General features: G+C 35.2%; 1 long non-coding RNA gene across 2 annotated transcripts in view; it reads left to right on the top strand.

The window, feature by feature from the left end:
* LOC107612818 overlaps positions 1–1,824 on the top strand; it is a 2,678-nt gene extending 854 nt beyond the window's left edge. Inside the window, exons 2-3 of one of the 2 annotated variants that reach the window (XR_002352379.1) lie at positions 187–311; positions 526–1,824. This is a non-coding gene — a long non-coding RNA (uncharacterized LOC107612818). Of the gene's footprint in view, positions 1–186 lie in introns of both variants that reach the window. The other variant, XR_001613861.2, reaches the window with a different exon arrangement.

The raw sequence follows: 6,743 nt of genomic DNA on the forward strand, positions 1-6,743 counted from the left end.
CTGTTTTCTCATTCTAAAGAAAAAGAAGTTTTAGTTATTGGATGATGTGAGCGATGTTTCAGCCATTTCTTGACGAGTGAAGTTTTACTTGGCCCACCCTCTAGAATAAAGTAAACTTGTGATATTATAGTCATTGTGAAATGCAAATGCTTGTATAAATGACTTATTTTCTGAATGGTATTATAGGGAATGCGCTTAAACCTGCCTACTATTGATGATCCATCCAATGGTCATCATGGGAAAGGAATTCAAAAGAACAGCGCCTGGAAATAAGAAACTTGCCGAGAGAAAAAGATCCCTCATCGCCAATGGTATGAAGTCAGTTATAGTTAGGAACTTACACCAAAGATACTAAGCCACTAAGGTGACCTAGACGGCATGTGGTGCCGAAACTGCAAAATTGGGAATCGGCAGAGATGCTTTCTAGGTCTGTGCCCAAGTTCAAGAAAAAATGCATTATGACATGGGGGTGCCTCCTTGATGGAGAGGATAATGCTTCATTTGTTGATAATACGACCTCAATAGGGTATTTTTTGTAATTTCAGCACAAAGGGACAGAATGGTAATCAAACTAGGATTTAGTGTGATTCTTCTAGTAGTCAAATACTTGACCTTGCAAAATTACTATTCTGTCCCTTTGTCTTGAAATTACAAAAAACAGTCTCTTCAACCTGTATCAGTTGACTCATTGGGGACTGGGGAGGAGAGTTTCTAGAGTGTTATTCTATGAGGGAAAGATACGATAGCAATCATTGAAAACTCAGCCACCATGAGGAAGTTGCATGAGTTGTTTATGGTGAAGCTGAGACACTTTTGAGAAAAGAGAAGCAAGACTTAACTTTTGCCTGGCCTTTCCTTTCATTCCTTGTACCCAAGAGAAAGCTGTACAGGTTAGATAAACTTCACTCTTCATGCTTGCAATTTCTATGTTGCTGCCCCTCCCCCACCCATTAAAAATAAGTATAATTCATTCTCCCACTAACATTTTACATTATTAGCTTTTGATGATGAGAGCCAAACGTTTCTCCACTATTGTCTCTGCCTACTTTCTAGACTTGCAACTATTTGTAAAGTATCTACAAGTGTGGTTGCTGTATTTCTAATTGAAATAATCACAAAGTGAGGTTAGCATGACTTCTCAAGTCCAGTTGTCTTGCTGCTCTTTTTGAAAATTCTTGTTTTTTCATCCTATGCCTCTGGAATAACCGAATGGTGAAATAAATAACCTTTTGGTTCAGAAGAAGGCAAATATCAAGTGCCAAACCTTGAAGATGTTTGAGGGCACGGAATGCTCTACTTTAGCTCCTTGCCTTGATATCTTCGGACATCCATTTCTTTTGTTTCTTTGTTGCAATTTCCTTCTTTAATTTTCAGCTTGAATTGAACCGAGTTTAATTGTAGTGGGAGAAATGATTGAACATCTTTTTGTTGCAATTTCCTTCTATGCGGAATGTACTTGGATAATGCATATTATCCTTTTCTTAATATTCGTTTATCTGCAAACTGTTTTTTTTTCATTTATTAAAAAAAACTTAAGGTATCTTCTGTATTTTTTTATAACTCACTTAACATTAATATTTTTCTAATTTGATTATATTTTTATAGTATAGGCAGATAAATTAATTTGACTTTATTTTAAATTTGAAAAATTGAATGGGGTTTATATATTTAAAGCCTCCATCAGAAAGCTGAAAAGTGATCAATTGAAGATCTTTCAGTTCGCACGGAGGCGGAAAGGGATAGGGTTTATCCCATCGAAACCTTTGAAGGATTAGGACAAATTTGTTTAATCTTGTTCTTTTCCCATCTTGTTTCGCACAATTTTTTTTATTTAATCCAATTATGAATGTTACGAAACAAATAAAAAGATGCTTCAAACACACCGCATCATTAGTTTGTGATGCTGACTTAAAGAACCAAAGGTTTCTTTGTGTTTGTCTGCCTTCTCCCTTTTAGATGTTCAATTATTTGTATTTGATTGTAAGAAAATATCTTAGAATAAATAAATATCTTTAGAAAAGATCTTCAATCAAATAATGGTACCCAAGCATATGTTGCGAATTTTCTAATTAATGTAATCTCATAATATGGTTACTGTGAGTTGTCAGGTTCAGTAGTCTCATAAGTAAAACACTTTGAAAATTGTTGGTTTTTCATCTTATTGGTTTGAAAATAAGTGTTTGGTTTAGAAGAGAGCAAATATCCATTCCTTACCTGCATATATCCGGATATCCATTCCTTTTGTTTCTTTCTTGTTTAAATTTCATCCTGAATTGAACTAGTTGAGTGTAATTTGTGCTTGGAAAATCCATAATATGCCATTTTCGTAAGTTTTATGGGATGACACTTAATATTATTTTGATTTACAAGTATTTTTTTTAATAATTAAAAAAAACTTATCCTTTGTATTTTTTGATAACTTACTTGGTGTTAATATTTTTCCAATTTGATTTGATTTGATTTGATATTATAGGCAGTTGAATTATTTTCGTATATTGTTTGAAATTTTTTATGGGATTTAAATTTCGAAAGCCTCCACCAGAAAGCTGCAAGTGATCAAATGAAGATCTTTCAGTTCGCACGGATGCTGAAAGGGACAGGGTTTATCCCTTTGAATCTTTTGAAGGAAGAGAACTAATTTGTGTATTCTTGTTCCTTTCTCATCTAGTTTCGGACACTATTTGTATCCATTATCAATGTTACAAAATATAGAAAAAAAATGTTAAAAATAAGTTGTGCTTCTAACATTCCACATAATTAACTTGTTATTCTAACTTATCGAGCCAAAGGTTTCCCTGCCATCATCTTTGGTTTCCCTTTTAGATTTCCAGTTATTTATCTTCATTTATAAAGAAAATATCCCTGGATAAATAAATTTTAGAAAAGATTTTCAATCAAATAATGGCATCTAAACAATTTTTGTTGCGGTGTTTATAACTTATTTAAAATCAAAATGTGGTTGGTTAGCTATATTCGAATTGTAATGGTCCTGCTATGTTCGAAAATTCTTGCTTTTTCATCTTATGCTGTTGGAGTAGGCTAATTTTTTGAGTTTGACATGTGAGTTACGCTCAGTTATGGAGTATTGGTGGGATTTACACTGTTGTTGACGACGTTTAATTTTTTGTTTTAGTGGGAAGAAATCGGATCGTCCGATTTTATTGCGAAGAAGAACGTTGAGGATACTGAAATCGGATCGTCCGATTTGCTTGTTGCTGTATACATAAAGATCACTTTGAGAACTCCCCACTAGTTCTTCTACTTCTTCGTCTAGTTCAAAAAACCAGGAAGTAATGTTGCTCCTCTTTTCTGGTTCTCCTTCTTCATTCATCCAAAAAAAAAAAAATAATAGTGTAATTGAGGGTGCTTAGTATACGTATATTATCATGGATGATAGAGTTATTTTGAAAATATATTGTTTTGGACAGATTTTATTACAAATGTATGAAGAGGTTCAATTTGTATGTGAAAATTCGTTAGATGTTATTCTGTACATATTGTCGTTTGAGGAATTAAAAGGTGTGATTTGTGAGAAGATAAATCCTCGTATATCTAGGAGAGTATCGTGTATTTTGTATAGGTATCTTTTATCCGTATTTGGTGGGTTTGTTCAATTTCAAACCAAATACGGATGAAGCGAGTATACATGAAATGTTTTCAATGTACGTGACGGATGAAGCGAGTATACATGAAATGTTTTCAATGTACGCGACGGATGAAGCGAGCATGCATGAAATGTTTTCAATGTATACTAAAAATCGCCATCGAATGTCGTGCATCGAATTGTATATTGAGTTCGAACAATCTAAAGTGGATCAAAATATTGAATTAGAAGATTATAATAGTGATAGCGAGGAGAAATTTGAAAGTAATTATGAGATCGTTGATCCGGGTGAAGAAGAAGATGATGCTGACGGCACTATGAACGCAGATCTGGCGGAGGTCGCAAATGTACTAGCAAACCAACAACCGTTTCAGGAGCTTTCTTTCATGCGGTCGTTGGATTTGGAGGCTATGCATGAATGCAAATACATGAATGCAAGTATGTAAAGAAAGATAGTTGTGATAGTTTGGGGTAGTAGATCAATAAGATCAGAAGAGTAAAATATGAACTGTGAATTATAATGTGTAACATGCATTTGATTATTTTATTAGTTAATAATTTTTTAGTATGGACTATATTTACTAGGTCTTTACGAGAATACATATCTTGATGTGTGATTGTAGCAGAGCTTTCTGTTGTTGTGGATGGTGAATTCACGGTTGGAATGGAATTCAGATCGAGGGAGGCAGTAATCAAGGCAATGGAGGATTATAACATTCATAGAGGTGTAGACTATAGGGTGTATGAGTCGGAACCGACGACATTATATGCTAAATGTACACAATATGGCGCAAGTTGTGATTGGCTGGTCAGGGTTACCAAAATGCAGAAGAAGTACTGTTGGGGGATAAAGAGGTACAATGGTAGTCACACTTGTATCAAATCTAGTATTTCTCAAGATAATTCGAAACTGGATTCCAAGATAGTTGCAGAAGCAATTAAGCCGTAGGTAGAGGTTGACCCATTTATGAAGGTAAAATCAGTCATTGCGGAAGTACAATCAAAGTTTAACTACACCGTTAGTTATCGCAAAGCAGAAGGCGGTGGAGTTAATCTTCGGAGGTTGGGAAGCATCGTACAAAGCCTTGTCCATATGGTTTGAGGCCATGTGTCACAAGGAGCCGACAGCGGTGGTTCACTTTGAAACAATGGCTGCATACCAGGGGGATGATTTGGTTCCTGATATCCGTGTAGTGCACCGAGTGTTCTGGAGTTATTACTTTTGTATAAGGGCATTCAGACATTGCAAGCCAGTTGTGCAGGTGGACGAGACTCATTTGTATGGAGAATACAAGGGTTGTTTGTTGGTAGCAGTTTCACAAGATGGCAATAACAATATTGTGCCTATTGCATTTCAACGCATACATTAATTCATTTTACCTGTTTGTAATAGAAAACAGTAAGGGATTGCTAGGAATCGGCGCAAGAAATAGGAGACGGATCCAAGCCCAAGTAAGCAAAAGTGTAAGCGGACCATCCATCTCCTTGCAGTCGACACGAGTTGCCCTACACAATGATCTATTCAAGTGTGCGAGGCATGCCGACCCCCAACTAAACTGTATGATCCCTGCGCAGTTACGAAACAAAGGCAGAAATTTTCAGTGCACCGCTGCACTCGACTTGTCCCCAAACAGAATTGTCCCAAATAACATTATGTGACACTTGACTTACCTCTGAATCTGAATATCATCAGTCAACACTATGCGATCTTTCAAACTCCTAATCCACATTAGTTTTATAAAGCTTCTTCTACAGTTCGTCTTCATCGGTGCAACACCAAAGTGGTGCAAGCACTCGACCTCCAAGGCCTCAAAACTACTCATGGTTGGTTTTGTAACCGGAATTCCATTTGTCGACAGATCGAGAATCATCGCCACATCCTCCAATGTCACGGCACACTCATCAACCGGAAAATGAAATGTGAGTCTCTGGCCGCCATCTCTCGATCAGAGCATTAATCATTGTTGACTAGCATTGAACGACTCCAATATGAGAAACATAGTAAAAACCAGTCTCCCGTAAATACTCCTCAACAATTGGATTGTACGGATTTGACAGCAAAAAGTGTTCACATATCAACATCCGTAAATCCTGCAATATCACATTTTCATTGTAACTACCAGTACATAATTATATTAACAATAACATGATTATGCTCACATGTCCATTATTACTACTAGTTATTATATTTTGCACCCAGCTTATGCATAACTAGAATAAGTTTAGTAATCATAATATATAAAATAACATAATAACCAGAGTAAGTTCATGCTATTATTATTATAAAACAATATATTAAATTTGTGTTTTAGGTTCGGTCTTCACTAATTTATTGTCAAAATTATCCTAAATTATGTTACATTACATTCAATTATCAATAATCAAGACTTAGATTCTAAATTCATATTTCTACTTCTAGTACAATACAATTAAAACAAAATATATTAATTAAAATTTTCTTCCAACATATAATAATAATAATACATTCCAGCAAAAACATAATAACTAGTCATACATTTTATTCCAAAACAAAGCATATTATTAATAAACAATTCAAACTTTATAAACTAATTAGTTCTATTCTATTCCTAAACCCCTAAACTTAACTAATTAGTTCTACTCTATTACTAAAATATAATATTATCACTATTATATTTATTAAATCAAAATATTAAATAATAAAAACTTACATAATTTGAATGTCCGAGATAATTAACAATGTGAAGTTCTGGCTGATTCACTTCTTTAATTTTTGGTCTTCTTGGCATTGTGTTTAAATTTTTTTGAGCTGGTATGTGGTACTTGCAACGGCCAAAAATGGAGATGGTGTGAGGTTGGGGAGCAAACAAAGAGAGATTTGTGTGTGAGGGTGAAAGTGACGCTGCTAGGAGGGTGGGTAACATTCCAAGGGTTATTGGAAGCATGGAATACATCTGGAGAGGAGCTGCATGTGTGCCACGTGGAACCAGTGCACAAATTGGACCCAGGGTTTTGTGTATCATCTGATTTTTGTACTCGGTCCATTCGATTACAGTATCCCCCATCGGATGGTCCGATTTGTCTTACACCGCCATCATACCCCGGTGAAACACCATACACCCCCATAACCCAGCTATACATCAACCCTCTCACTATATTA

The sequence above is a fragment of the Arachis ipaensis genome, chromosome B08 (genome assembly GCF_000816755.2).
Source record: "Arachis ipaensis cultivar K30076 chromosome B08, Araip1.1, whole genome shotgun sequence".
Taxonomy (NCBI): domain Eukaryota; kingdom Viridiplantae; phylum Streptophyta; class Magnoliopsida; order Fabales; family Fabaceae; genus Arachis; species Arachis ipaensis.